We start from the raw sequence: 10,366 nt of genomic DNA, 5'->3' as shown, positions 1-10,366 counted from the left end.
CCTTGCACACATTTTTCTGCTCCTCTCTTCTGAGTAGAAACTGCTCTTTTCATATAGAGACATTCAGCAAATTACAGTGCCTATGGTCTGGGGGGAAGTTGGGCACTGGAAGTTGGGTGACTGCCCTGCAGGGATGGCCATGCTGTTTGTGTGCTTCCCTCAGCTGCGAGGAACAGCCAAATGCCCAAATGCATCATTTATTCACATGTATTTATTATGTAAAGCAAGGTTTTGACTCATTTTTGCATTTGTTCATATACCACAGGTCAAAGGAGATTAATCCTTCTTGTATTGCACTGCATGGCAGTACCTGCCTGTGTGTGGCAGTGACCGGCTGGGGGCACCTGGGGCAAGGCTGTCCAGCCCCACACACCAACATGGGTACACACATCAGGAAATACTCCGTCAAAGGGCCACACAGCTGCTCAAGTGTGAAAGACCAAGAAATGCTATGCTGGGCTGCACATACAATCCCCAGCAGCTGACCTGTGACAAATTGAGTCTGTAGTGGTAGGACAGGGAGTAACAGGTTTAAACTAAAAGAGAGTAAATTTTAGAGTAAGCGTGGTAAGGAAGGAGCACAGAAAGGATCTGGCACGAGGAACCAAGGAGCAATGGCGAAAACCAGGCTGCAGTGGGTAGACGCTGAGGCTGCCAGTGTGGGGGCAGCAGGGTGAGCCGGTTCTCCTCCAGCACTGAGCCCCAGCAGCAGCTGTGCAGGTGGGCACTGCAGAGTCACCCATCCTCCTGCTGAGCCACAGAAACGAGCTGCTGCCTCTCTAACCAGGCCTTGCCATCCTCCCTTCTTACCCATAGGATTTCGATGCTGCAACATTTTCCATTCTCCCCTTTCTGATAACAGCAGCTTTTGGCAGAGCACATCATCCTGCTGCCAGACAGCCTTGGAAGCTGACAGATCCTTCATGCGAAACTGTCTCACCAAACTGATGGCCCCTTGGTAACCGTGGGGACCTACCACAGCTCTGGTACTGGGACAAGAAAATCCCAAATTGGGTGTTTGTAAGAAACCTTGTGGCACAGAACAGCACTGCAAATGGTGGATGCCATGTGTTGGCAATGCCCAGAGCCCAGGGTCAGTGGCCCCAGCTTCTTCCTGATCTCTCTGACTCCTTTGCCTCTGCTTTGTTCAGCTTTTAGTTAAGCACCAGTAAGCATCAGCCAGGACTGTGTAGGAAATCCTGCCCCAGTGGAACAGAGCCAGAGCACAGTCCTGCGCTGCCCATATTTGCTCACAGGAATACATGCAAACTGAGAGCTGGCCCTGGGTCTGATTGCTCTGTGGACCAGGAACCATATTACCACCTCCCATGTGGGAAACCAGACATCTCCAGATTTGTGACTCTTCATGATTGCACCAACACAGCAAAGCTTGACCCGTGGGCGCCTCTCTTTCTGCAGGGTGGTTGTACTTCACCTTTGGTAACAGAAGCCCATCCAAGGCCCTCTTCCACACTGGGGTGGGACAGTGCCAAGCCCCCAGCCTTGCATCTCCAGGGTGAGCTTCTACCTCAAGAGCCCAAAGCTACAGAAAACCCTGTGGTGATAGCAGGAGAGAGCACAGCTGCTGCTGCTCAGACCCGTTTGGTGTTCCTGGGGCTCTGGAAGACATTAATCAACTTCCCACAGCTGCCAACTGGGCCAGGTCTTCCTCCTGCCTCTGCAGTTGATGTTTTCCAACAACCTCCCACAGCCAAGTCTGTCACCTTACAGTGTTCATCACTGTTCCAGACTTGTTATTTACTGAGTATATTGTTTTCATTAGATTAGTTCATTAGTCCTCACTCTTCACAAAAGTTCTCCCAGGTCTGGTCAAGGTCTCTGATGGTTTCCCTTAGATCATGGTGTTCAACCTTTTGGCTTGCCTGGGTGCATTGAGTGAAGAGGCATTGCCTTGGGCCACATACATGTAGGCTGCTCCAAAAGCAATGCCTCCTATTTATTTCCATGGAAACTACAACAGATACAATGAGCACAGTAATACAGCTAGTGCAAGTTCTCAGCTACATAACACCCTTTTTCAATATAGTTACCACCATTAGCCGTGCATTTTCACCAGTGATGAACAAGTGCCTGCATGCTGTGCTTGTAGACATCTGCACCAGCAGAGGTGCCCCATTGCCACTGTTGCCACTGCTGAAAAGCACCACCCATTGCTGCACTGTGCCAGCATCCCCTGTTTGTTCTCCATGAACACTCAGCAAGCGTTGATGAATGTCACTGGGTGCCACTTTTTCCACGTGGAGGAATTAAATCCCACAGCTTTGCTCCATACTCACTCCCTTGTCAGATGCCATGCTGTCAGACTGCCCCTCTGCTGCCATCTGTCACATAGCACAAAACATAATGGGATATTGGTGGGAAGGTCCAGCGTCTACTGCCGTACCACCACCATCCACCTCTGACACTGTGGGCCAACACCATAAAATAGCAGGCATTACTTTTGGAGTCGCCCTCATATAATATATAACATAATCAGTGTATATGAATATAAAAATATTTTAATTTTTAATATTTTTTATTAGAATATAAAAAGCAAAGCAAGCCATAAAACCAGTGGGGTATGCGACCTGGTTTTTGTGAAACTTACATATCAACCTGGTTCCATGGTGGTGGCTGCACTTCTGGGGGAGTTCTCAGATATTCATCAGTGATTTTTGATGGAATTTTATTTTTCCTGTTCTTCATCCTTGAGAACAGTTATTTACAAATGTACGTACTGCCAAAAAGCAATGACATGAATAAGGCATGGCTGTGAAGCAAGGGATATTTCTCTCTGCTAAGATAGGGCTTGTGAAAGTTGAGAAAGAGATGATTGAAGGTTTGAGTTGAATGTCTGATTGCAACTCTATACATTTCATTTGACAATTTTCAGGTCATGTATTTATTCTGACTGAAAACGGAGTCACAAATATATTGAAAAATTTATTATTTCTCTGCAATTTTGGAACCTACTCTCACATTCCTTCACCACAATAGTGGAAAACAAGGTTTTTTTGCTGTCCATAGGACTGTGTTCAGCCAGCATATGAAAATGCTTAACATTATTTGCCATCACTTGAACTGGTGCTGCACGGTGCTATCCCTGTGCCATGGTGTCACCCCCAGTGGCATTGGGTCAGTGCTGCACGATGAGTGCCAGGCTGCTGCATGGTGTGCACTGCCCCTCTGGAGCGCTCCCCCTTTCCCTGAATGCTGAAGCAGCTTCTTCTCATCCCACCTGAGGCAACTCCATGCAGATGGAGGTCATCTGTTTCCCTTCACAGCTGGTTCCCATTGGTCACTTTTCTCAAGTGCCCATGGAGGTGAATGCTGCTCTGTGTAAACTCTGAGCCAGGGTATCACAGAATCACGGGATCACAGATCTGTAAGGATTGGAAGGGACCTCTAGTGATCACTGTGTCCAACCCTGTAATAATCACATCCTCTATCAGGTCAACAGTGCCAGGACAATTTGGCCATCTTCTTTGGTGAGCAAATTCTAGTTGGTTTGCAGTTAATTCTGTGTTAGTTTTTTTTGTTTGAGTGTGGTTTTTTTTCTAGTGACTTTCTGAACTTTTTCTGCTGTATTTGAATTACAGCATGATTTGAATTAGAGATCTCATCTCCTATTGGGGATCCACTATCCTTCCATTATTGCTTCTTTAGATTTATAAGAGCCACAAACTCTTCTGTGCTCTGTTGATTTCTGCACCTCATTCAGAGTCACTTCTCAGCTGCTCAGGTTTTGTGTGGGGAGTGCAACTTCTCAATTTTCTGTAATACCCTGTGATAGTTAGCTTCCTCTGCATGACTTAATTGAGAGTATTAAAAACATTGTGTTCTTCAAAGCAGACTGTAAGAAATTAAGCTGCCTTCTGACAGTCTTCCTCCTCCAGTTCATCCACGACTTCAAGAGAAACAAGGAAGCACCATTAGAATTATCCCTCCCATCTTTGCAAGGTACCGTGTCTTGTGCCAGACTTTTAGTAGGTCTGTGCTTGCCCTGGGGGTGCTGAGCACCTTGCTCTTGGGGTGGATGGAGTCTGCCTTTACATCCAGGGCTGGGAGACTCTGAGTTGCTATTGGTGTGGCTGGAGGGGATGTGCTCTTATATCCTCACCTGGTGCCCTGATGAGATGAGCCACAGACAGGGAGTGCCCAGGGTGTGCAAGGCCCACAGCAGTGTGTGTGCTGTGAATAACTGAGGACTGATGAAGAAGCACATAGAGCCCTTGTTGCTGGAACCATTACTGACCTGCAGCCCAGCGCTACGTGCAGTGAGCACAGTACAAGAGGGCTAAAATCCACTGTAAACTACCATGGCTGAAGCTGAATGTGGAAAGTCTCCACCCTTACTCTGCTCATGGAAGATCTCAGACGCTCCCAGTTTGTAGCAAGAGGCATGTGCTGTCTTTTACTTATCCACCAGGACTCAGTAACCCTATAGTCACTAGAAATGGTACTTGTGATTGGTTGTCTCATGATGTTGCCACCAGCACAGGCTCCTCTCCTCCTTGCCCCTAGGGATGAAGCACAACAAGGAGTACACCTCTACTTCTTCCTGCCAGCAGTGCTGAGGGAGGAAGATGAGGTCCCGCTGGGGCACAGCGCTCACCTCATTCTGCCATTAAAAATCAAGTCAGCTCAGTGACTAGCTGTGCTTAGCACTGAATGCTGGCATACTGGGGCACAGCAGAAGAGCAAAACTTGCTGCATAAGGCACTGCATGTGCACCTACACAAAGGACATAAAACACAGGGGATTGCACAGCAACCTGGAAGAGGTGTAAAGGTCCTACGTAGCTGGAGGTTTTGGAGCTGTGTGGCTTTTCCCTACCTTGTTTGCTACAGGAGAGAATTGTAGTTCCCAGATCTGTCAGCCCTGTTTTCAGGCTTCACTGGAGAGAGATGGAAGCACCATGAGCAGAGGGGCGATTGCCATTGCTCAGAGGGAGTAGAGAGGGGTGATGGTTTCCGGAAGGGCAGGAGGTCTAGACCTGAATAGCCAGTGGAAAACACAAAACCTCACATCAGCCTCTCTCTCGTTGTGTTTTAGCGTCGCGAAGTCTGGAAATTAAAGTAAATCTAATGTTCACCTCTACTACAACCCCTTTTGCATGTGATGCTGAGCAGCAGATGAGTATAAAGGATGCTTGCAGCTAGGACTGGATGGGAACTGAGCCAGGTGTACATCTGGGAGAAAAATTGTAGAATCATAGAATTCTTAGAGTTGGAAGGGACTTCTGAGGGCCATCTAGCCCACTTCCCTGCAATGGGGACACAACAGCTCCATCAGGTTGCCCAGGGCCTGGTCCAGCCTGGCCTTGAAAGTCTCCAGGGCATCCACATCTCTGTGCAACCTGTTCCAGTACCTCACCACCCTCACCATAAAAGATTTTTTCCTTCTATCTAATCTAAATCTCCCCTCCCTAACCTTGAAGCCATTTCCCCTTGTTCTATCACCACAGAAGAGTCTGTCCTCTTCTTTCCTATTGCTCCCCTTTAGATACTGCAAGGCTGCTCTCAGGTCACCTCACAGCCTTCTTTTCTCCATGCTGCACAGCCCCAGCTCTCTCAGCCTGTCCTCAAAGGAGAGGTGTTCCATCCCTGTGGCCCTCCTCTGGACACACTCCAATAGCTCCATGTCTCTCCTGTACTGAGGACTCCACATCTGGATGCAGTACTCCAGGTGCGGTCTCGCAGAGCAGAGGGGTGGATCCCTCCCTTGCCTGGCCAGGCTTCTTTTGATGCAGCCCAGGATACAGTTGGCTTTCTGGGCTGAGAGGGCATGTTGTTGGCTCATGTCCAGCTTCCCACCCAACCCAAATATTTTCAGCAGGGCTGCTCTCAATCCTTTCATCCCCCAGCTTGTATTGGTAATGGGGGTTGCCTTGACTCAGGTGCAAGACCTTGCACTTGCATTTGTTGAACTTCATGAGGTTCACCTGGGCCCACTGCTCATCCTGCCTAGGTCCCTTGGAATGGCATCCCGTCCTTCTGGTATGTCAACTGCACCCCACAGCTCGGTGTCATCAGCAAATTTGCTGAGGGTGCACTTGACCACACTGCTCTCTGGACGTGTCCAGAGGCAATTCCCTTTCTGTCCTTTACATTCACAACAAGAATATGCTGATCTTGATCTAAATTGGAGCCTTGAGGAGTTGAGTGGCCTTTAACCTGTCTCTGAAAGCTCCGGGGGGGTTGTGCTTTCTTTTTAAAAAAAAAAAAAACAAAAAAACAAAAAACAAGAAACTGACTGTCCCAGTAGAACTCATATCCAATCTTGTTTGATTCCAACAGGCAGTTTGCTTCTGCCTAGCAAGCAGCTTGGGAAATTAAAAAGCTGGTACCAGTCACAGACAAGAACTGATAGCAACAAGTAATCAGAAAGGCCAGGGAGACGTAAAGTAGGCTGCAAGAGGCCAAGCATGTCCCTGGTGTAACGTAGCTCCAGCAGGGACTGCATGTCTTGCAGTGTTGTAGGTTGCAAACACAGCTTGTCCTTGGCAAGCAGCAGGCAAAAAATTAATCTGCTCTTTTCTGCGAAGGCAACCTCTTGTTCCCTGATGAAAGTATGATGGAGTGACACTGCTCTCCGTCCCCATCTTCCTTGGGGAGCAGAATGCTTTGAGTTGCGCTTATTTTCTTCCATGCATAACGGGTTTTTATCCAGGATATTTTGTCTCAGCTACTAGGGACAATACTGCTCTTGCCCTGTGCCAGTGTGTACCAGGACCCTGCAGCAGTGAACTGATGGCTTGGGGGAGCAATGCCCCATGCTGTGCTTGGCTGATGCCCATTCAGTCTCATCCTGAGATCTCCAGCCAAAAAAGATCTTTGATCACCTGCTCTTTGTCCCAGCTTTTTTGACCTGGGAAAGACAGGCAAGCAGTTCCATGTCCAGGCAGGGCTGGAGATTGTGCTCCAGGGCTGGAAGCTGCTGTCTACTGCAAGCAGGTAGAGAAATGAACGTGGGCTGTGAGCATGAGTTGTGTCAGGCTTGTTGGAGTTAAAGAAGGGACAGGACCTTGATTCCTGAGCTGCGCTACTCATACAGGTGTTCTTGGCCACCTTCCAGTGGTCATGCCCCTGCCTCTTCCCTTCCTCTTCCCCTCGCCCATCACCTGTGCCAGAACCTGTACCAGGACACAGGAAATAGGAGAACTGCCTGTGCAGAACTCCCAGCTTTTTCCTTCAAAGTCTTGTCAGTGCAGACAGTGCTGCTGATAAAGAAATGAATCAGCACAGGGATGCATCTTGCTCTTGCCCTTGCTGCAACACTAAAGGGAGATGGGAGGTGACTGTAGTCAGCAAAGGACACAGAGGAGTTGGGGTAGGGCACATTTATTCTGCCCAATAGCCCAGGAGTTGCATGGCTGAGGCACATAGCAAAGGGCCCTGCACAGTGTGGCAATGGTGGCATCAGGAGGTTGGAGCCAGCTGGCTCTGGGATTGTGCTGAATAACGGCACAGATTTCCGGAATGATTGCAGAGTAAACTCATACACCATGCAGAAACCAGCCAGATCTGATTCACAGATTGGGTTAGTGGAGAAGAGATAAGACAATCCACTTAGTGGTTTTGTTGAGCTGTGTTCAGCTAAACCAGATTAGGGGCAGATGCTCAGCTGGTGTAAAGTGGTGTGGTGCTGTGGGAGCCCATCTTAAAGCCCCAGTGTGCTTTCCTCCTTGTAATCTCTAGTCTCTAGGGGCAGTGCAACGTGAGTGCAAGAGCTGTAAAGTGACATTAATACTGAGGGATGGATTTAATGGGAGTTTCGGTGGCAGCATTATGCATGAATTTCTGCTTTGTCTCACACTGGGCATCTCACACTAGACCTTCTGCAGAGAAAGGTGATGCACAAAATGCTTAAGCCCTTTTACAAATGCTGCCTCTGGCTTTGCTCCCTTTGCTCCTGGTGTTTACTTGGGGTGTTTACTTGGGGCTATTCACAACCCCAAAGCCCACACTTTCCTTCATTGCTGAAATGCTACGTCCGTCTCCCAGCTGGCTTTTCACCCACGGCTTCCGATCTCTCTCCCGAAACACTTTGCAACCTCATTTGTTTATGTATTAACAATCTCATGTCTTCCAGAAGGAGAGAACAGGACACAGCTAATACTGATTGGCTGTGTGCAGTGAGCACTGCCTTGGAAAAGCCCACCATTTGGCTCTCAGACTGGTTCTTGGCTTACGAATATCTCACAGGAACCACAGGTATCCCATTTTCCAGCTGAATATACCAAGAACATCATTTTGATCCATTATTCAGATTTTATTAGACTGTGCCTCTTATGGATGAAGAAACTGAGGCTGAAAGCATAATTTAATAAGGACATGACATGGTCAGCTAGAGAAATGTGATATAACAGCCATGAGACTCTGAACCAAACACCTCTTCACTGCACAGCTATGAGTGCATCCCTTCCCCACGTATGTTCACCCTTGATCTGCACAGCAGCAGTAGGGCACGGGGGACAAAGCAGTGCCCCAGAGAGGTGTAATTGTAGGAACATGGCTCTGTGAGGTGCAAGCAGTTCTGCCTTTCTCCTTCCTTCGGCCCCTGGGACTGTGGAGGCTGAGCCTGGGGGAGTGGGAACAGACACTGATGCCAAAACAATCCACCCTGAATTTTTTTATTTTATTTTAATTTTTTTTTCATGAATATTTAGTGAATGGAACTGTTTCCCGGTTTTCAAACAAGCTTTTTCATGTCATTAAAATACTGCTAATTCACAGACACAAAGGTAAAGCAGGGAATGGGGCAATCCTGTATCATTTCTGTACTAAAGCTTCTTCTAGAAACCTCAGTATCATCACCAAGGTCATTTTCTTTCATCTTTGTCATGGAATCATTTTGCTAGTAGCCTGAAAATAGAAGAGTAAACCAAATCCCAACAAGCAGCAACACGGATGTTGGTGGGCTGCACGCTTCCTTCCTTCATGCAGTGGCTGCATGGAGCAGCACAGCAGCTGAGGTACCCCAGGTACTGTGAACCAGACTGAGCCTTGCTTCCCAGCACTGCCTCTTGGAGCTGTGCTCACACTGCAGGACTTGCACAAATAGAACAAGTTGGTGAGTTTTGAGGAAAGAAACCACAGTTGACCTTCACTGCTGTTAATGCTGAGATCAGGGACCGTTGTTTTTTGCTTTGGGCAGATGGTCACAGCCAAGACAGGACTAAAACAGGGAGAAGTGATGACAACACCTTCCCAGAGAAAGAGCTGCTTGTCCCCCTTGTAGCTGGGCACTACGGGAAAACACATTGTACACCCCATGCTAACTGTGTTTTCCCAAAGATCTCATGAGTTTTTTTCTGGTTACTGAGTTCAGAGAATCACAGAATGGTTTGGGCTAGGGTTAGGTCATCTCGTTCCACAACCCTGCCATGGGCAGGTACATCTTCCTCTAGACCAAATTCCCCAGAGCCCCATCCAACCTGCCCGGGAATGCCCCCGGGGATCGGGCACCCACTGCTGCAGTGCTGGGGCCTCACTGCCTCTGAGTAAAGAACTTCTTCCTCACATCTGACCTCATTCTCCCTTCTTTTAGTTTTAAACCATTTCCCTTTGTTAGTAAAGAGTCTCTTCTTATCTTTCTTGTAGGTTCCCTTCAAGTACTGGAAGGCCGCATGGTGGTCTTCCCAGAGCCCTCTCTTCTCCGGGCAGAACAAGCCCAGCTCCCCCAGCCTGTCTCCATAGCAGAGGTGCTCCAGCCCTCTGAGCATCTTTGTGGCCTCTTCTGGACCTGTTCCAGCAGCTCTGCGTCCTTCTTGTAACGGCAGCCCCAGGGCTGGCTGCAGTGCTGCAGGTGGGGCCTCACAGCGGCAGAGCAGTGGGGACAGCTCCCTCCCTCAACATTCACACGCTCCCAGAAGGATGAAGGATGAAACCTTGCTGGTTCTGGATGAACAAGGCTAGGTCATGAGGAGAGACTGGGAAGATCCTATCTGTGCACAAGTTCCAAACAGGTACAGAATGGAGTTGTTCTCATCCACGTCTGGGCCCCAGAGTGGACCCTGGCAAAGGCATCCAACCCTCTACCTCTCGATCTCATGATTCCCCCTGGGCTGAGCAGCCTCCTTTCCTCTTCCTTCAAACAACCTCCAAACCAACAGTGCCAGCACCCCACAGCCCCACACTGCATCACACAGTGCTGCTATGTGCAGCTGGGCAGCCCGTGTCAGGGCCACCCATTCCCAGTGAGTCTGCCAGAATGGCGCGGGGCTGCCAGCACTGCCAGCCAGTGGGCACACAGCTCTCACTGGGCTGGGGGGCAGCTCTGGGAGCAGCACCCTGAGCACTGCCCTACTCACCAGCACCCGGCAGAGGCTGCTGCAGCCATGGCTGCCTGTTCTGAGTGGGGT

The 10,366-nt window shown here is 49.0% G+C and overlaps 1 long non-coding RNA gene across 1 annotated transcript; it reads left to right on the top strand.

Moving 5' to 3' along the window:
* Positions 1-8,075: 8,075 nt before the first annotated feature.
* Positions 8,076-10,311, top strand: LOC149915572 (uncharacterized). The gene is made up of 2 exons (XR_016472017.1): positions 8,076-8,216; positions 9,606-10,311. It is a non-coding gene; the product is annotated as an uncharacterized LOC149915572 (long non-coding RNA).
* Positions 10,312-10,366: the final 55 nt, after the last annotated feature.

This window comes from Phasianus colchicus, chromosome 17, assembly GCF_987193195.1.
Source record: "Phasianus colchicus chromosome 17, bPhaCol1.hap1.1, whole genome shotgun sequence".
Lineage (NCBI taxonomy): Eukaryota > Metazoa > Chordata > Aves > Galliformes > Phasianidae > Phasianus > Phasianus colchicus.
The sequence above is the reverse complement of the archived record's forward strand: the minus strand, read 5'-3'. Positions and strand labels throughout refer to the sequence as shown.